This window comes from Oncorhynchus gorbuscha, linkage group LG05 (assembly GCF_021184085.1).
Source record: "Oncorhynchus gorbuscha isolate QuinsamMale2020 ecotype Even-year linkage group LG05, OgorEven_v1.0, whole genome shotgun sequence".
In the NCBI taxonomy this organism is placed as follows: domain Eukaryota; kingdom Metazoa; phylum Chordata; class Actinopteri; order Salmoniformes; family Salmonidae; genus Oncorhynchus; species Oncorhynchus gorbuscha.
The window spans coordinates 96595802-96618012 of NC_060177.1; the positions used below are offsets into that span (position 1 = coordinate 96595802).

The window sequence follows — 22211 nt, forward strand, 5'->3', positions numbered from 1 at the left end:
AAGTGAAAGCGCACAGGGAAAGAGGAGTGGCCGGCCGGGTGGAAACAATGGGTTATTCGATTATGCTGAGACGTGGGACACCGGTCTATGGCCCGTGACATAAACGGGCAAAAGCGGTAGGCTTCTTCCTCTGTGGGGTTTACCGTGGTTGGCATCTAACACTATGGTGCATTACCGCCACCTACTGAACCCCCCTCCCACTGAAAAAAATGACCTACAGAAGTATAAAGAGGGGTTCCTGCATCACATGCACCTTCTCGGTGGAAAACACAGCGTCCTTTGTAGGGGACAATGCCGTCTGTAACCAACAATGGACTGAACTGACACTGTAGCTAGAATGGGAGGGTAAATAATAGACTCTCTCATGCCTGAAATCAAGCTGAAGCTGAGTGAATGCACAGTGTGCGCGCTTTGTCACAAAGTTGGAAGCACAGAATCATCTAGAATGTCATTGTATGCTGTAGCGTTAAGATTTCCCTTCACTGGAATTAAGGGGCCTGGACCATGAAAAACAGCCCAAACCATTATTCCTCCTCCACCAAACTTTACAGTTGGCACTATGCATTGGGGCAGGTAGCGTTCTCATGGCATCCACCAAACCCAGGTTTGTCCGTCGGACTGCCAGATGGAGAAGAGTGATTCATGACTCCAGAGAACGTGTTTCCACTGCTCCAGAGTCCAATGGTGGCGAGCTTTACTCCACTCCAGCCAATGCTTGGCATTGCGTATGGTGATCTTAGGCCTGTGTGCTGCTGCTCTGCCATGGAAACCATTCTTGAAGCTCCCGATGAACAGTTATTGTGCTCATGTTGCTTCCGGAGGCAGTTTGGAACTCGGTAGTGAGTATTGCAACCGAGGACAGATGATGCGCTTCAGCACTCGGCGGTCCCGTTCTGTGAGCTTGTGTGGTCTACCACTTCACGGCTGAGCTGTTGTTGCTCCTATACGTTTCCACTTCACAATGACAGCACTTACAGTGGACTGGGGAAGCTCTAGCGGGGCAGAAATTTGACAAACTAACTTGTTGGAAAAGTGTCACGCTATGACGGTGTCACATTGACAGTCACAGAGCTCTTCAGTAAGGCCATTCTACTGCCATTGTTTGTCTATGGAGATTGCATGGCCATGTGCTCAATTTTATACGTCTGTCACCAACGGGTGTGGCTGAAATAGCCAAAACCACTAATTTGAAGGGGTGTCCACATACTTTTGCATATATAGTGTATTAAGCTATTATAGGCCTAACTCACTATATTGTTAAACTGAAGATTATACACATTTACAAACCTCATGGATATCCTGGACCCCCCATTCACATACCAACCCAACAGATCCACAGATGACACAATCTCTATTGCACTCCACACTGCCCTTTCCCACCTGGACAAAAGGAACACCTACGTTAGAATGCTGTTCATTGACTACAGCTCAGCGTTCAACACCATAGTGCCCTCAAAGCTCATCACTAAGCTAAGGACTCTGGGACTAAACACCTCCCTCTGCAACTGGATCCTGGACTTCCTGACGGCCCGCCCCCAGGTGGTAAGGGCAGGTAACAACACATCTGTGATACTGATCCTCAACACTGGGGCCCCTCAGGGGTGCGTGCCCTTCGGTACTTCTTGTTCACCCGCGACTGTGTGACCAAGCACGACTCCAACACCATCATTAAGTTTGCTGACGACACTGGTAGGCCTGATCTCCGACAACGATGAAACAGCCCTGGCAGTGGTGCCAGGACAACAACCTCTCCCTCAATGTGAGCAAGATAAAGGAGCTGATCGTGGACTACAGGAAAAGGAGGGCCGAGCACGCCCCCATTCACATTGACAGGGCTGCAGAGCAGGTTGAGAGTTTCAAGTTCCTTGGTGTCCACACTAAGGATCTGTCATGAATGAATCGTGAACAATAGTGAGTGAAGTTACAGATGCACAAATATCATACCCCCAAGACATGCTAACCTATCACCATTACAATAACAGGGGAGGTTAGCATTTTAAATCATACCCCCAAGACATGCTAAACTCTCAACATTACAATAACAGGGGAGGTTAGCATTTTATATCATACCTCCACGACATGCTAACCTCTCACCATTACAATAACAGGGGAGGTTAGCATTTTATATCATACCTCCAAGACATGCTAACCTCTCACCATTACAATAACAGGGGAGGTTAGCATTTTATATCATACCTCCAAGATATGCAAACCTCTCACCATTACAATAACAGGGGAGGTTAGCATTTTATATCATACCTCCAAGACATGCTAACCTCTCACCATTACAATAACAGGGGAGGTTAGCATTTTATATCATACCTCCACGACATGCTAACCTCTCACCATTACAATAACAGGGGAGGTTAGCATTTTATATCATACCTCCAAGATATGCTCCAAGACATTTTAACCTCTCACCATTACAATAACAGGGGAGGTTAGCATTTTATATCATACCTCCAAGACATGCTAACCTCTCACCATTACAATAACAGGAGAGGTTACCATTTTAAATCATACCCCCAAGACATGCTAATCTCTCACCATTACAATAACAGGGGAGGTTAGCATTTTATATCATACCTCCAAGACATGCTAACCTCTCACCATTACAATAACAGGGGAGGTTAGCATTTTATATCATACCTCCAAGACATGCTAACCTCTCACCATTACAATAACAGGGGAGGTTAGCATTTTTTGGGGGTATGATATTTGTGTGTCTATAACTTTCTCACTCATCATTATTCACGATTCATTCAGGATTATCCGTTACCACGGTAACATCCACATTAATGTAGAAGTGTTTAGAAACATATTCTATTCTTATTTACAATAAAAGTGACTCCAAAATGGGACAATACATTATTTATCATTAATTTCTGTTGGGCACAAAATCATCTGAAACACAACCAGAACAAACAGCAAATGCATCCAACAAGTTGGTCGAGTCACAAGCTTGATGTAGTCAATGCTTGCTAGGAATAAGGAACCAAATCTGTGGAGGCAGCTGAGGGGAGGACGGCTCATAATAATGTCTGGAATGCAGTCAATGCAGAGGTATCAACCACATGGACACCACATCACTGATATGTTTGTTGCCATTCCATTGAATCCATTCCAGACATCTTTATGAGCCGTCCTCCCCTCAGCAGCCTCCACTGAGGTAATACAATTTTGACTACCTTAATACACATACAGTGGGGTAAAAAGTATTTAGTCAGCCACCAATTGTGCAAGTTCTCCCACTTAAAAAGATGAGAGAGGCCTGTAATTTTCATCATAGGTACACTTTAACTATGACAGACAAAATGAGAAAAAAAATCCAGAAAATCTCATTGTAGGATTTTTAATGAATTTATTTGCAAATTATGGTGGAAAATAAGTATTCTGTGGTTAACTATTTGATTATCTGCATGACTTCTCTGTTTTCTCTCTCTCTGTTGGGAAGGGCCTGTCAGTAATCACTTCACTGTTACTGTTGTTTACCAAGCCTGCCCAAGAACCTGAGTGGCCCAGACTCTAGAAGAGCCTGCCCAAGAACCTGAGTGGCCCAGACTCTAGAAGAGCCTGCCCAAGAACCTGAGTGGCCCAGACTCTGAAGAGCCTGCCCAAGAACCTGAGTGGCCCAGACTCTGGAAGAGCCTGCCCAAGAACCTGAGTGGCCCAGACTCTAGAAGAGCCTGCCCAAGAACCTGAGGGGCCCAGACTCTGGAAGAGCCGGCCCGAGAACCTGCGGGGGCCCAGACTCTGGAAGAGCCTGCCCAAGAACCTGAGGGGCCCAGACTCTGGAAGAGCCTGCCCAAGAACCTGAGTGGCCCAGACTCTGGAAGAGCCTGCCCAAGAACCTGCGGGGCCGAAACTTAAAACACACCTTTTTAGTTTTACTTTTCTTCAGAGTGCTGTTTAGTTGTTCAGTTTTTATTGTTATTCTTATGTTTGTTGTGTAGTATTTGTCTTTTTCCTCCCTGTGAAGCACATTGTGCTGCATTCCATGTCTGAAATGTGCTCAATAAATAATGCTTCATTTGTGAGTCCTGTTTAGTTGTTGTTTTTATTGGGTTATTCTTACCACCCATACGTAGAATGTTTGCACACATGACTGTAAGTCGCTTTGGATAAAAGCGTCTGCTAAATGGCATATATTATTATTATTATTATTTATTATTATTATTATATTATTATATTATTATATTATTATTATTATTATTATATATTGATGTAGAACTGTTGCCTTGACAGGAAGCTCCTCCACACAGGTCAGCTGTGAATATCTTTATCACCACAATACATGTCAGGATATGTGGATAGAAATGTATACATTTAACATCAACATCGTCTAGTCATACCAGACGGTCGGTCTACTGATCCATCATCTAGTCATACCAGACGGTCGGTCTACTGATCCATCATTTAGTCATATCAGACGGTCGGTCTACTGATCCATCATCTAGTCATACCAGACGGTCGGTCTACTGATCCATCATCTAGTCATACCAGACGGTCGGGTCTATGGATCCATCATCTAGTCATACCAGACGGTCGGTCTACTGATCCATCATCTAGTCATACCAGACGGTCGGGTCTACGGATCCATCATCTAGTCATACCAGACGGTCGGTCTACTGATCCATCATCTAGTCATACCAGACGGTCGGTCTACTGATCCATCATTTAGTCATATCAGACGGTCGTTCTACTGATCCATCATCTAGTCATACCAGACGGTCGGTCTACTGATCCATCATCTAGTCATACCAGACGGTCGGTCTACTGATCCATCATCTAGTCATACCAGACGGTCGGTCTACTGATCCATCATCTAGTCATACCAGACGGTCGGTCTACTGATCCATCATCTAGTCATACCATCGTCTTAAGTGATCCATCATCTAGTCATACCAGACGGTGGCGGTCTATACTGATCCATCATCTAGTCATACCAGACGGTCCATGATCCATCATCTAGTCATACCAGACGGTCGGTCTGCACTGATCCATCATCTAGTCATACCAGACGGCACATCAGATCCATCATCTAGTCATACCAGACGGTCGGACATCACTGATCCATCATCTAGTCATACCAGACGGTCGGTCATCACACAGATCCATCATCTAGTCATACCAGACGGTCAGGCACATCAGGATCCATCAGACAGTCATACCAGACGGTCGGTCAGACTGATCCATCATCTAGTCATACCAGACGGTCGGTCTACTGATCCATCATCTAGTCATACCAGACGGTCGGTCTACTGATCCATCATCCACTGCACTTTCATTGTATTAAGTGAATACGGTAGTACCAGTAGATGACCACAGGGTGGCGGTCTATACTTACAGTTCCAGGCCCTGATTCTTTGGGCTACATACCATAATATACTGCTGTGATTGTAATAATAAATAAAAAAATCTACTTCATTGAAACGTTTAAACGATATGCACCTAAGATATACACCTAAGACAACCTAGACAGCACATCAGACAGCACATCAGACAACACATCAGACAGCACATCAGACATCAGACAGCACATCAGACATCAGACAGCACATCAGACATCAGACATCAGACAGCACATCAGACAGCACATCAGACAGCACATCAGACAGCACATCAGACATCAGACAGCACATCAGACAGCACATCAGACAGCACATCAGACATCAGACAGCACATCAGACAACACATCAGACATCAGACAGCACATCAGACAACACATCAGACAGCGCATCAGACAGCACATCAGACAGCACATCAGACAGCACATCAGACAACACATCAGACAGCACATCAGACAGCACATCAGACAACACATCAGACAGCAGACAGCACATCAGACAGCACATCAGACAGCACATCAGACATCAGACAACACATCAGACAGCACATCAGACATCAGACAACACATCAGACAGCACATCAGACATCAGACAACACATCAGACAACACATCAGACAGCACATCAGACATCAGACAGCACATCAGACAGCACATCAGACAGCACATCAGACATCAGACAGCACATCAGACAGCACATCAGACATCAGACAGCACATCAGACAGCACATCAGACAGCACATCAGACATCAGACAGCACATCAGACATCAGACAGCACATCAGACAGCACATCAGACAGCACATCAGACAGCACATCAGACATCAGACATCAGACAGCACATCAGACATCAGACAGCACATCAGACAGCACATCAGACAGCACATCAGACAGCACATCAGACAGCACATCAGACAGCACATCAGACAGCACATCAGACATCACATCAGACAGCACATCAGACAGCACATCAGACAGCACATCAGACAGCACATCAGACAGCACATCAGACATCAGACAACACATCAGACAGCACATCAGACATCAGACAGCACATCAGACAGCACATCAGACAGCACATCAGACAGCGCATCAGACAGCACATCAGACATCAGACAGCACATCAGACATCACATCAGACAGCGCATCAGTATGAGAACTACAGCCAGGCTGGTTTCTTTCTATAACCTGTCCAGAGAAGACCCACAACACAACTGATCCAAATGGAATGAAACATTTAAATAACAGGGTTTTGCGCCTGGGATCCTTGGGATTAATCCTTAACTCCTACCCTTACATAACCGTGACCATAACCATAACCCTTACTCTAACCTTAACCATAACCCTTACTCTAACCTTAACCATATTAATCAAGTGACATTTTCACTGCAGTTTACAGACTAGAGTAGAATTCTACTCAATTGAAAACAAATGCAATTATTAATTGGACTGTGGTGGTATTTGTAGACTAGTCTAGGTAGGATAATTATTAATTGGACTGTGGTGGTATTTGTAGACTAGTCTAGGTGGATAATTATTAATTGGACCGTGGTGGTATTTGTAGACTAGTCTAGGTGGATAATTATTAATTGGACTGTGGTGGTATTTGTAGACTAGTCTAGGTAGGATAATTATTAATTGGACTGTGGTGGTATTTGTAGACTAGTCTAGGTGGATAATTATTAATTGGACTGTGGTGGTATTTGTAGACTAGTCTAGGTAGGATAATTATTAATTGGACTGTGGTGGTATTTGTAGACTAGTCTAGGTGGATAATTATTAATTGGACTGTGGTGGTATTTGTAGACTAGTCTAGGTAGGATAATTATTAATTGGACTGTGGTGGTATTTGTAGACTAGTCTAGGTGGATAATTATTAATTGGACTGTGGTGGTATTTGTAGACTAGTCTAGGTAGGATAATTTGGCAACACTTCATTTAATGGGGTCCTTATTACAGTCTAGTTGCATATGTAAATATTGTAATTACTTGTAATAATTTATAGTTACACTTGAATAATATCATGTAACTGCAGTCTGTATTTGCAGAGTCGTAACAACCAGTTGTGTAAACTAAAAATACTTTAAAGTACTACTTAAGTAGTTTTTTGGGGGTATCTGTACTTTACTATTTATATTTTTGCATAATTTTACTTTTACTTCACTACATTCCTAATGGAAATATTATACTTTTACTCCATACATTGTCACTGACACCCAAAAGCACTTGTTACATTTTGACAGGAAAATGATCCAATTCACACACTTATCAAGAGAACTTCCTGGTCATCCCTACTGCCTAAACACACGTGCCTCGTTTGTAAATGATATCTGAGTGTTGGAGTGAGCCCCCTGGCGATCCGTAAATTTAAAAAACAAGAAAATGGTGCAGTTTGGTTTGCCTAATATAAGACATTTGAAATGATTCATAATTTTACTTTTGCTACTTAAGTATATTTGAGCAATTACATTTAATTTGGATACTTTAATTATCTTTTAAACCAAATACTTTTAGACTTTTACTCAATAATATTTTACTGGGTGACTTTCACTTTTACTTGAGTCATTTTCTATGAAGGTATCTTTACATTTACTCTAGTAGGACAACTGGGTACTTTTTACACACTGGTAACAACGAATGCTTCTTACCATGCTTGTTACAAATGTTAACGTTTCTGATAGCATCTCAAATCATCATATTGGTCACTGCTGCCTGGGATCCTTGGGACATCTTTATCCTAACCTTAACCATAACCTTAACTCCTACCCTTACATAACCGTGACCATAACCATAACCCTTACTCTAACCTTAACCATAACCCTTACTCTAACCTTAACCTTAACCATAACCCTTACTCTAACCTTAACCATAACCCTTACTCTAACCTTAACCATAACCCTTACTCTAACCTTAACCTTAACCATAACCCTTACTCTAACCTTAACCATAACCCTTACTCTAACCTTAACCATAACCCTTACTCTAACCTTAACCATAACCATAACCCTTAAACCTAACCCTTAACCATAACCCTTACTCTAACCTTAACCTTAACCATAACCCTTACTCTAACCTTAACCATAACCCTTACTCTAACCTTAACCATAACCCTTACTCTAACCTTAACCATAAACCTTAACCCTTAACCATAACCCTTACTCTAACCTTAACCAACAACCCTTACTCTAACCTTAACCATAACCCTTACTCTAACCTTAACAATAACCCTTACTCTAACCTTAACCATAACCATAACCCTTACTCTAACCTTAACCATAACTCTTACTCTAACCTTAACCATAACCCTTACACAACTCTAAACTTAACCATAACCCTGACACAACTCTAACCTTAATTAACCCTTACATGACCTTAACCTTTACTCCTACCCTTACTCTAACCTTAATTTACCATAATCCTTACATAACCCTAACCATAACCATAACCCTGGCACAACTCTATCCTTAACCATAACCCTTACATAACCCTAACCTTAACCATAACCCTTACCCTAACCTTAACCATAACCCTTACATAACCTTAACCTTAACTCCTAACCTTACTCTAACCATAACCCTTACCTAACATTAACCTTAACCTTAACTCCTAACCTTACTCTAACCATAACCCTTACCTAACATTAACCTTAACTCCTAACCTTACTCTAACCATAACCCTTACCTAACATTAACCTTAACTCCTAACCTTACTCTAACCATAACCCTTACCTAACATTAACCTTAACCTTAACTCCTAACCTTACTCTAACCATAACCCTTACCTAACATTAACCTTAACCTTAACTCCTAACCTTACTCTAACCATAACCCTTACCTAACATTAACCTTAACTCCAGAATGGGAAAATGCTTTCCAAGAAAGAAACCGATAAAGACAGAGTTGTCGATTTCCATTTTGTAATGTTAAAAAGAGAAGAAAAATACAATCCTGTTTTTCTAAATGAGCTATCTAGACCAGTGTTTCCCAACTCCCGTCCAACTCCCGTCCTCGATCACCCCCCAACAGGACACATTTGTATTGAAGCCCTGGACAAACAGACCTGATTGAACTAATCATCAAGCCCTCTATGCGTTCAATCAGGTTTCTTTGTCTGGGGCTACAACAAGCATGTGTACTGTTGGGAATACTCCAGGACTGGAGTTGGGAAACAATGATCTAGGCTACTCTACTGTAGGCTACACATGTATGCTATTGAGGGCCTGTATCTTTATTTAATTCATACATTTATGAACAATAAAAAATCCTTATTATTTTTGTCAGAAATGTAAGGTAATACATGTTGTAATAAAGTTGACTAAAGTAGAAGCTAATCTTTTGTTTGTAGGTACTTTCAATTGGTAATAAATAATCAGTAATTACATAGAAATACACTGAAGTTTAACTAGCTAAATTCTGTGTAACACCTAGTTTTTAATTTTTAATTATTTCAACTTTATTTAACCAGGTAGGCCAGTTGAAAACAAGTTCTCATTTACAACTGCTAGCTGGCCAAGATAAAGCAAAGCAGTGCGACACAAACAACAACACAGAGTTACACATGGAATAAACAAAGGTACAGTCAATAAATAACACAATACAAAAAATATATCTGTATACAGTGTGTGAAAATGGCGTGAGGAGGTATGGCAATAAATAGGCCGTAGTGGTGAAGTAATTACAATTTAGCAATTAAACACTGGAGTGATAGATGTGCAGAAGATGAGTGTGCAAGTAGAGATACTGGGGTAGAAAGGAGCCAAATTAACAACAGAATGGGGTAGTTGGATGGGCTATGTGCAAGTAGAGATACTGGGGTGCAAAAAACAAATAAATAACAAGCAAATAAATAAATAACAATATGGGGATGAGGTAGTTGGATGGGCTATTTACAGATGGGCTATGTACAGGTGCAGTGATCTGTGAGCCGCTCTGACAGCTGATGCTGGGTGACCAGTGAAATATACCTGCTGGAGTGCGTGCTACGGGTGGGTGTTGCTATGGTGACCAGTGAGCTGAGATAAGGCGGAGCTTTACCTAGCAAAGACTTATCGATGACCTGGAGCCAGTGGGTTTGGCAATGAATATGAAGCGAGGGCCAGCCAACGAGAGCATACAGGTCGCAGTGGTGGGTAGTATATGGGCCTTTGGTGACAAAACGGATTGCACTGTGATAGACTGCATCCAATTTGCTGAGTAGAGTGTTGGAGACTATTTTATAAATGACATCGCCAAAGTCAAGGATCGGTAGGATGGTCAGTTTTACAAGGGTATGTTTGGCAGCATGAGTGAAGGATGTTTTATTGCAAAACAGGACACCGATTCTAGATGTAATTTTGGATTGGAGATGCTTAATGTGAGTCTGGAAAGAGAGTTTACAGTCTAACTAGACACCTAGGTATTTGTAGTTGTCCACGTATTCTAAGTCAGAGCCGTCCAGAGTAGTGATGCTGGACGGGCGAGCAGGTGCGGGCAGCGATCGGTTTAAGAGCATGCATTTAGTTTTACTTGCATTTAAGAGCAGTTGGAGGCCACGAAGCTCATCTGTAGGTTATTTAACACAGTGTCCAAAGAAGGGCCAGAAGTATACAGAATGGTGTCGTCTGTAGCAAGAGCGACATCATTTATGTATACAGAGAGGAGAGTCGGCCCGAGAATTGAACCCTGTGGCACCCCCATATAGACTGCCAGAGGTCCGGACAACAGGCCCTCCGATTTGACACACTGATCTCTATCTGAGAAGTAGTTGGTGAACCAGGTGAGTCATTTGAGAAACCAAGGCTGTTGAGTCTGCCGATAAGAATGTGGTGATTGACAGAGTCGAAAGCCTTGGCCAGGTCGTCTTTTATTAATGTAATAAATAATATAATAAATAATGGCAGTTATGAGCGTGGCTGAGGTGCACCCATGACAAGCTCGGAAACTAGATTGCATAGCGGAGAAGGTATGTGACCTTAGGTGACCTTAGGAAGGCAGAGTAGAATAGATATAGGTCTGTTACAGTTTGGGTCTAGATCGTCTGAGATCGTCATCCCCCTCTTTGAAAGAGGGGGATGACCGCTTCAGCTTTCCAATCTATGGGAATCTCAGACGATACAAAAGAGAGGTTGAACAGGCTAGTAATAGGGGCAGCAACAATTAGGGTCCAGGTTGTCTAGCCCGGCTGATTTGTAGGGTCCAGGTTGTCTAGCCCAGCTGATTTGTAGGGGTCCAGATTGTCTAGCCCAGCTGATTTGTAGGGGTCCAGATTGTCTAGCCCAGCTGATTTGTAGGGGTCCAGATTGTCTAGCCCGGCTGATTTGTAGGGGTCCAGGTTGTCTAGCCCAGCTGATTTGTAGGGGTCCAGATTGTCTAGCCCAGCTGATTTGTAGGGGTCCAGATTGTCTAGCCCAGCTGATTTGTAGGGGTCCAGATTGTCTAGCCCAGCTGATTTGTAGTGGTCCAGATTGTCTAGCCCGGCTGATTTGTAGGGGTCCAGATTGTCTAGCCCAGTTGATTTGTAGGGGTCCAGATTGTCTAGCCCGGCTGATTTGTAGGGGTCCAGATTGTCTAGCCCAGCTGATTTGTAGGGGTCCAGATTGTCTAGCCCGGCTGATTTGTAGGGGTCCAGATTGTCGAGACCAGCTGATTTGTAGGGGTCCAGATTGTCTAGCCCAGCTGATTTGTAGGGGTCCAGATTGTCTAGCCCAGCTGATTTGTAGGGGTCTAGGTTTTGCAGCTCTTTCAGAATATCAGCTATCTGGATTTGAGTGAAGTAGAAATGGGGGAGGTTTGGGCAAGTTGCTGTGGAGAGTGCAGTGCTGTTGACCGTGGTTGGGGTAGCCAGGTGAAAAGCATGGCCAGCCATAGAAAAATGGTTATTGAAATTCTCAATTATCGTGGATTTATCAGTGGTGACAGTGTTTCCTACCCTCAATGCAATGGGCAGCTGGGAGGAGGTGCTCTTATTCTCCATGGACTTTACAGTGTCCCAGAACTTTTTGGAGTTTGTGCTTCAGGATGCAAATTTCTGTTTGATAAAGCTAGCCTTTGCTTTCCTAACTGCCTGTGTATATCGGTTCCTGACTTCCCTGAAAAGTTGCATATTGTGGGGGCTATTCGATGTTAATGCAGAACGCCACAGAATATTTTTGTGCTGGTCAAAGACAGTCAGGTCTGGAGAGAACCAAGGGCTATATCTGTTCCTGGTTCTACATTTCTTGAATGAGGCATGCTTATTTAAGATGATGAGGAAAGCGCTTTTAAATAATAACCAGGCATCCTCTACTGATGGAATGAGGTCAATGTCCTTCCAGGATACCCGGGCCAGGTCGATTAGAAAGGGATGAGGTCAACATCCTTCCAGGATACCCGGGCCAGGTCGATTAGAAAGGGATGAGGTCAACATCCTTCCAGGATACCCCAGCCAGGTCCATTAGAAAGGGATGAGGTCAACATCCTTCCAGGATACCCGGGCCAGGTCGATTAGAAAGGGATGAGGTCAATGTCCTTCCAGGATACCCGAGCCAGGTCGATTAGAAAGGGATGAGGTCAACATCCTTCCAGGATACCCGGGCCAGGTCGATTAGAAAGGGATGAGGTCAACATCCTTCCAGGATACCCGGGCCAGGTCGATTAGAAAGGGATGAGGTCAACATCCTTCCAGGATACCCGGGCCAGGTCGATTAGAAAGGGATGAGGTCAATGTCCTTCCAGGATACCCGGGCCAGGTCGATTAGAAAGGGATGAGGTCAACATCCTTCCAGGATACCCGGGCCAGGTCGATTAGAAAGGGATGAGGTCAACATCCTTCCAGGATACCCGGGCCAGGTTGATTAGAAAGGGATGAGGTCAACATCCTACCAGGATACCCGGGCCAGGTCGATTAGAAAGGGATGAGGTCAACGTCCTTCCAGGATACCTGGGCCAGGTCGATTAGAAAGGGATGAGGTCAACATCCTTCCAGGATACCCGGGCCAGGTCGATTAGAAAGGCCTGCTCACTGAAGTGTTTTAGGGAGCGTTTGACAGTGATGAGGTCGTTATGTGATGAGTGATGAGGGATGGTAATTATATTGTACTTATGCAGATATGATATGTACTCTGTGGTGCACAAGTGGGTTTATTTTCTCACTTAGATGGCGTTATAATGAGGGCCAAGTTGTTATAATGGGTAATTTACTGTATAAGTACACATGAATTACAATTAAGTATGCCTGTTTCAACTAGTCAAATCCTGATGTGACCCCTGGATGACTGACAGGGGGGGTGCTGTATTGAAGCCACCAAGCAGCCATTTTGGAAGACAATATATTTTCTACATTAGTGTTTTATATTACAGACACCTTAATGCATAGTTTTAATTACATTATGTGACTTAAACATAAAAATTACGAATGGAAAAAAACAATGAAAACATTTTCCATTTTCAGCAATCCAGGGTTTATATACAGTGCATTCGGAAATATTCAGATCCCCATTGACTTTTTCCACATTTTTTACATTACAGCCTTATTCTGAAATGGATTCAATTGTTTTTTCCCCCTCAACAATCTACACACAACACCCCATAATGACATCACAACACCCCATAATGACATCACAACACCCCATAATGACATCACAACACCCCATAATGACATCACAACACCCCATAATGACATCAAAATACCCCATAATGACATCACAATACCCCATAATGACATCACAACACCCCATAATGACATCACAACACCCCATAATGACATCACAACACCCCATAATGACATCACAACACCCCATAATGACATCACAATACCCCATAATGACATCAAAATACCCCATAATGACATCACAACACCCCATAATGACATCACAATACCCCATAATGACACCACCCCAAATGACACCCCCCCATAATGACATCACAACACCCCATAATGACATCACAACACCCCATAATGACATCACAATACCCCATAATGACATGACAACACCCCATAATGACATCACAACACCCCATAATGACATCACAACACCCCATAATGACATCACACCACCCCATAATGACATCACAACACCCCATAATGACATCACAACACTCCATAATGACATCACAATACCCCATAATGACATCACAATACCCCATAATGACATCACAACACCCCATAATGACATCACAACACCCCATAATGACATCACAACACCCCTTAATGACATCACAATACCCCATAATGACATCACAAAACCCCATAATGACATCACAATACCCCATAATGACATCACAACACCCCATAATGACATCACAATACCCCATAATGACATCACAACACCCCATAATGACATCACAATACCCCATAATGACATCACAACACCCCATAATGACATCACAACACCCCATAATGACATCACAACACCCCATAATGACATCACAACACCCCATAATGACATCACAATACCCCATAATGACATGACAACACCCCATAATGACATCACAACACCCCATAATGACATCACAACACCCCATAATGACATCACAACACTCCATAATGACATCACAATACCCCATAATGACATCACAATACCCCATAATGACATCACAACACCCCATAATGACAACACAATACCCCATAATGACAACACAATACCCCATAATGACATCACAACACCCCATAATGACATCACAACACCCCATAATGACATCACAATACCCCATAATGACATCACAACACCCCATAATGACATCACAACACCCCATAATGACATCACACCACCCCATAATGACATCACAACACCCCTTAATGACATCACACCACCCCATAATGACATCACAACACCCCATAATGACATCACAATACCCCATAATGACATCACAACACCCCATAATGACATCACAATACCCCATAATGACATCACAACACCCCATAATGACATCACAACACCCCATAATGACATCACAACACCCCATAATGACATCACAACACCCCATAATGACAAAGCAAAAACTGTTTATGAAGAAAAATGTTTGCAAATGTATAAAAAAAATCTAACACTGATATATCACACTTGCATAAGTATTCTGGCCCTTTACTCAGTATTTTCAGGTCTCTCCAGAGATGCTCAAGTCCGGGCTCTGGCTGGGCCTCTCAAGGATATTAAATTGTGCACCGCTGGTTGTGATACAGCCTGGAATCGAACCAGGTTTTGTACTGACGCCTGAGATGTAGTGCCTTAGACCGCTGCTCCACTCTGGAGCAGGTTTTCATCAAGGATCTCTCTGTACTTTTCTCATGCCTAGATGCTGACTAGTCTCCCAGTTTGCCCAAGCACAACTCCAACACCATTAAGTTTGCTGATGACACATCAGTGGTAAGACTGATCACTGACAACAATGAGACAGCCTATAGGGAGGAGGTCAGTGACCTGGTACTGTGGTGCCAAGACAACAACCTCTGCCTCAATGTGATCAAGACAAAGGAGATGATTGTGGACAACAGGAAAAGGAGGACCGAGCACGCCCCCATTCACATCGACAGGGTTGTAGTGGAGCGGGTCGAGAGTTTCAAGTTCCTTGGTGTCCACATCACCAACAAACTATCCAAGACAATCATGAAGAGGGTACGACAACACCTTTTCCCCCTCAGGAGACTGAAAATATTTGGCATTGGTCCCCAGATCCTCAAAAAGTTATTCAGCTGCACCATCAAGAGCATCCTGACCGGTTGTATCACTGCCTGGTATGGCAACTGCCCGGCACCTGACCGTAAGGCGCTACAGAGGGTAGTGCGAATGGCCCAATACATCACTGGGTCCAAGCTTCCTGACATCCAGGACCTATATACTAGGTGGTGTCAAAGGAAGGCCCAAAAAATGGTCAAACACTCCAATGTCTTTCGGATGGGACGTTAAACGGGTGTCCTGACTCTCTGAGGTCATTAAAGATCCCAAGGCACTTATCGTAAGAGTAGGGGTGTTAACCCCGGTGTCTTGGCTAAATTCCCAATCTGGTCCTCAAACCATCACGGTCACCTAATAATCCCCAGTTTACAATTGGCTCATTCATCCCCCTGGTCTCCCCTGTCAACTTATCTGGTAAAATAATGGATAAATAAAAAATAAAGAAAGAAAATGTCACACCCTGATCTGTTTCACCTGTCCTTGTGCTTGTCTCCACCCCCCCAGGTGTCGCCCATCTTCCCAATTTATCCCCTGGGTATTTCAACCTGTGTTTTCTGTCTATCTGTGCCAGTTCATCTTGTTTGTCAAGTTTACCAGCGTTTGTCCTGTCAGCTCCTGTCTTCTTCCAGCCTCTCTTTTTCTCGTCCTCTGGTTTCTGACCCTTGCCTGTCCTGACCCTGTACCCGCCTGCCTGACCACTCCCTGATCCTGAGCCTGCCTGACCAATCCCTGATCCTGAGCCTGCCTGACCACTCCCTGATCCTAAGCCTGTACCCATCTGCCTGACCACTCCCTGATCCCGAGCCTGCCTGACCACTCCCCGATCCTGAGCCTGCCTACTCCCTGATCCTGAGCCTGCCTGACCACTCCCTGATCCTGAGCCTGCCTACTCCCTGATCCTGAGCCTGCCTACTCCCTGATCCTGAGCCTGTACCCGCCTGCCGGACCACTCCCTGATCCTGAGCCTGCCTGACCACTCCCTGATCCTGCCTGACCACTCCCTGATCCTGAGCCTGCCCACTCCCTGATCCTGAGCCTGCCTGCCCACTCCCTGATCCTGAGCCTGCCTGCCCACTCCCTGATCCTGAGCCTGCCTGCCCACTCCCTGATCCTGAGCCTGCCTGCCATCCTGTACCTTTGCTCCTACTCTGGATTATCGACCCCTGCCTGCCTTGACCTGTTGTTAACCTGCCCTGTTGTTACAATAAACATTGTTACTTCACACAGTCTGCACTTGGTCTTACCTCGATACCTGATAGGCAAGCTGTGCCGGAGCGCAAAGTCATGGCCACCCGGACTATTTCTATTGACGACGCCCCCCCCCCTGTTTTTACACTGCTGCTACTCGCTGTTTATTATCTATGCATAGTCACTTTACCCCTACCTATATGTACAAATGATCTTGAATAACCTGTACCCCTGCACATTGACTTGGTACCGGTACCCCCTGTATATAAGAGGTCCTGTAGCTCAGTTGGTAGAGCATGGCGCTTGTAACGCCAGGGAAATGGGTTCAATCCCCGGGACCTCCCATACGCACACATGACTGTAAGTTGCTTTGGATAAAAGCGTCTGCTAAATGGCATATATTATTATTATTATTATATAGCCTTATTATTGTTATTAAACTAAATAAACTAAAGTGAAAAATAGTTAATTTAGTACATATTTTCTTAACTCTATTTTCTTAAAACTGCATTGTTGGTTAAATGCTTGTAATTAAGCAATTCACTGTAAGTTCCACATCTGTTGTATGTGACAAATAGCATTTGATTTGGTTTATTTTTTATGCATAGTAACTTTACCCCTACCTACATGTACAAATGACCTCGACTAACCTATACCCAAGCAGATTGGCTCAGAACCGGCACCCCCTGTAAAGAGCATTGCCTCCACCTCTCCACACCTCCAAAACCCTCCACCAGAGATATATATATAATGACGAGATGCTCATCATGTCTCCACCCTAAGAATGGAGTCGTTGTTCAAAAGGCTGGAATGCAGGCGAAAAAGCTTAGGCCCAAAATAAACCCGTAGAAACGGATTGGGAATATTTTGTCGAGAGTGAAAGCTCTCGTTTTTCCTCTTCCTCTCTGGCTCCGTCCAGATCCGTTGTGTGGCCCCATGAGGAAGAGTGTTGCACCAGGCTGCTGCTGCGCATGTGCAGTATGCTGCAGAAGGACAACTCCAATGCGACCGGAGAGATAAGACCGGAGCAGACTGCACGGAAAGTGTGCTCACTGACGAAGTTTGGTTTCAACGAAAAGTTATTTTCTAGTTGTTCACATGACACGTGGGGATAAGAAGTGCGTGGTAACACAGTAGATTTGGACAAGACCTGAAACAAGTAGCCTCGTTAAAAAAAGCGAGCGCGTCTGCTTGCGAAACACTTGTGGCTTTTTGGCTTGCAATTGGGAAGCGGTGAGTTGACTATGTTATTTAAATAAATCAGACATAATTGACCTATTGTTGTTGCCTACTGGACACTGACGTCAATTGAATGTCTATTCCAATTTGAAATTGAATTGAAATGACGTGGAAACAACGTTGATTCAACCAGTATATTCCCAGTGGGTGTGTTCTTGGGTTCAGCAAAACGTGTGTTAGAAATGAAAACGCTACACACGATTAGTAGTTCATTAGTTGTGATTTGCCTGTTCTACATATCGCTGTTATTTACACTCTATTGTTATAGTTACTTTACAAGTCTTTCATCTGTTGAGGTTTATTTTTTACGTGGATACGTAACTCACTTTCTGTAGTGAAGTGGACTTTCATTCCAAGGTGGCCCTTTCGTTTTACAGACCACACCAACCACACATCTGGCATTTATTGAACATTTAGTTGAAAATGAAAACATTGTGCATCTAATGCAAGTGAAACAATGTGTGAATAAGTGAAACTGGTGTGAGTGTGATTGTTTGTGGACTATGACATGCGGTAGGCTGTTAGACAGTATGTGGTATTATTCATGCTGAGGATCGCTGAACTCCGGTCTCATACTGACGCGGAGTTGACTTTTCATACCTGGTCCCACAACAACAAGGACTATTAAAGAGTCGATCCTGTAAACGTACAAACGTACAATTGCGATCTTTCTGCGGGGTGCTGAAATGAATACTTTAAATATATATATTTTAATCGACCGCAGTTGTACAGGACAGACTTGTACAGGTAGCTACGCGTTTTCAGAGTTGACATTTTTACAAGAATCGACTGATGGTGACTCATTGTTGTTGCGAGCAAATCCTGAGGGATCTACACAAGGTTTCCCTCAGGAGTCTACTTTCCAGTAGGGATCTGGGCCAAAGTAGTTCACTAAATAGGGGAATAGGTGTTCATTTGTGACTTAACCTATTGCTTTCTGTCATCCACCCATGGTTCACACTTTACAGTAGTTTATTTTATTTGACCTTTATTTAACCAGGCAAGTCAGTTAAGAACAAATTCTTATTTTCAATGACGGCCTGGGAACAGTGGGTTAACTGCCTGTTCAGGGGCAGAACGACAGATTTGTACCTTGTCAGCTCGGGGATTGGAACTGCAACCTTTCGGTTACTAGTCCAACACTCTAACCACTAGGCCACCATAGAAGTTATTCAATGTGTGATTATTCCTATTAGTACATTCCTATTAGTACAGTGTAATAACTAGGCCTTTAACATGTTGAACCTTAGTGGGTGGTTATAATGCTACATTTAACATGTTGGACCGTAGTGGGTGGTTATAATGCTACATTTAACATGTTGGACCTTAGTGGGTGGTTATAATGCTACATTTAACATGTTGGACCTTAGTGGGTGGTTAAATAAAGGTCCAACATGTTAAATGTCGCATTATAACCACCCACTAAGGTTCAACTTGTAATCAGGGCGTAAAATGTACTTTTTCATATACCAGCCACTGTGGCAGGCAGATTTTTTACCAGCCCAAATATTTTCCCCCACTAAAATGACACCAACAAAACACAAAAACACTGAGCGTGCTTTGTATTGTTTCTTAAACAGTAAAGGTATTACTAGTAAGAAGTCATGTGGTATATTGTTTAATTTTGTGACTTATTACCAAAATATCACAGAGAGAAACATGTTTACCTGCCCCTTTAAGGGCGGGAGGTTACCGTGGTAACGTCACTGGAGTCATGTTAGTGCCTGTGAGATTGAGTCTGACTAGTAGAAGCCTTGTCTTTTCTTCCCTAGCTGTTGAAAGTCAAACGTTAGGAGAAAAACAACCTAGTTTGTGAACAAAACAATGTAAATATTCAAGAAACACAACGACAAAGTCTCATTTCAGTAGACTTTCATTTCAAGTAAATTAGACCAACTTTTATGACTGTGCGCGCAGCACTTCTAAAAATGAATCTTTCAGTCAGCTCTTCATGTGAGCACAGTCCCCATCCAGACAGTGTTGCAGCCAGGGTTGCCAGGTCTAGCTAAAATTTATCAGACAGTGTTGCAGCCAGGGTTGCCAGGTCTAGCTAAATTGTATTTTTAACGATGTAGTCTAAGAAACTAAATTCGGTTTCCATCAAAATAATAATTCTTGCGAGTTTAAGAATATGACACAAGAGAAAAGATAAGTCGCCCTTATTAAACTCTCCAGATCATTTTCCATCAATGGGTGTCGATTTAATTTGTTTTGACTGCTTTGAGTAAGCAATAAGTCCGGAGCAGGTGTGGTATATGGCCAATATACCACGGCTAAGCGCTGTTCGTTGGACATAGTCCTTAGCTGTGGTAGATTGGCCATACCCCACAAACCCCTGAGGTGCCTTCTTGCTATTATAAACTGGTTACCAACGTAATTAAATCAGTATAAATCAGTATATATCAGTATAAATCAGTATATATAAATATAAATCAGTATATTTTTGTCATTCCTGTGGTACACGTCTGATAGAACCATGGCTGTCATCCAATCTGCATTCAGGGTTCAAACCAACCAGTTTATAATTGTAGATAAATCCTGTTTGTTCATGTGCACAACTGTAGATCAATCTGACAGGAGAGTTTAAGTGCTGAAAGTTGGACAGAGGATCTCTGAGCAAGAAACACTTGGACCAACCTTGGGCTATTTTGTGGAAATTGTGCTATTGTTATGTGCAAGATGTTGAGACAACAAACTATACATGGCCTATTATTTGAGATTAGCTTGTTATTTGTCGTCATTATGTCAGTTCCAATGCGTTAATGCTTTATGGTAAACAGGAGTCTCCATAATGACATGTTAAATAGTCCTACCTACAACAGGTAAACAGGAGTCTCCATAATGACATGTTAAATAGTCCTACCTACAACAGGTAAACAGGAGTCTCCATAATGACATGTTAAATAGTCCTACCTACAACAGGTAAACAGTAGTCTCCATAATGACATGTTAAATAGTCCTACCTACAACAGGTAAACAGGAGTCTCCATAATGACATGTTAAATAGCCACCCTACCTACAACAGGTAAACAGGAGTCTCCATAATGACATGTTAAATAGTCCTACCTACAACAGGTAAACAGGAGTCTCCATAATGACATGTTAAATAGCCCCCCTACCTACAACAGGTAAACAGGAGTCTCCATAATGACATGTTAAATAGTCCTACCTACAACAGGTAGACAGGAGTCTCCATAATGACATGTTAAATAGTCCTACCTACAACAGGTAAACAGGAGTCACCATAATGACATGTTAAATAGCCCCCCTACCTACAACAGGTAGACAGGAATCTCCATAATGACATGTTAAATAGTCCTACCTACAACAGGTAAACAGGAGTCTCCATAATGACATGTTAAATAGTCCTACCTACAACAGGTAAACAGTAGTCTCCATAATGACATGTTAAATAGTCCTACCTACAACAGGTAAACAGTAGTCTCCATAATGACATGTTAAATTGCCCCCTCCTACCTACAACAGGTAAACAGGAGTCTCCATAATGACATGTTAAATAGCCCCCCTACCTACAACAGGTAAACAGTAGTCTCCATAATGACATGTTAAATTGCCCCCTCCTACCTACAACAGGTAAACAGGAGTCTCCATAATGACATGTTAAATAGCCCCCCTACCTACAACAGGTAAACAGGAGTCTCCATAATGACATGTTAAATAGCCCCCCTACCTACAACAGGTAAACAGGAGTCTCCATTATGACATGTTAAATAGCCCCCCTACCTACAACAGGTAAACAGGAGTCTCCATAATGACATGTTAAATAGCCCCCCTACCTACAACAGGTA

The 22211-nt window shown here is 43.0% G+C and overlaps 1 protein-coding gene across 1 annotated transcript in view; it reads left to right on the forward strand.

Annotated features, from left to right (window-relative positions):
* Nucleotides 1-18140: 18140 nt before the first annotated feature.
* The window catches only part of kank1a (KN motif and ankyrin repeat domains 1a), a 143219-nt gene continuing 139148 nt past the window's right edge, over nt 18141-22211 (forward strand). Inside the window, 1 exon segment of the mRNA XM_046348363.1 lies at nt 18141-18396. The gene's annotated coding sequence lies outside the window, so the exon portion shown is untranslated.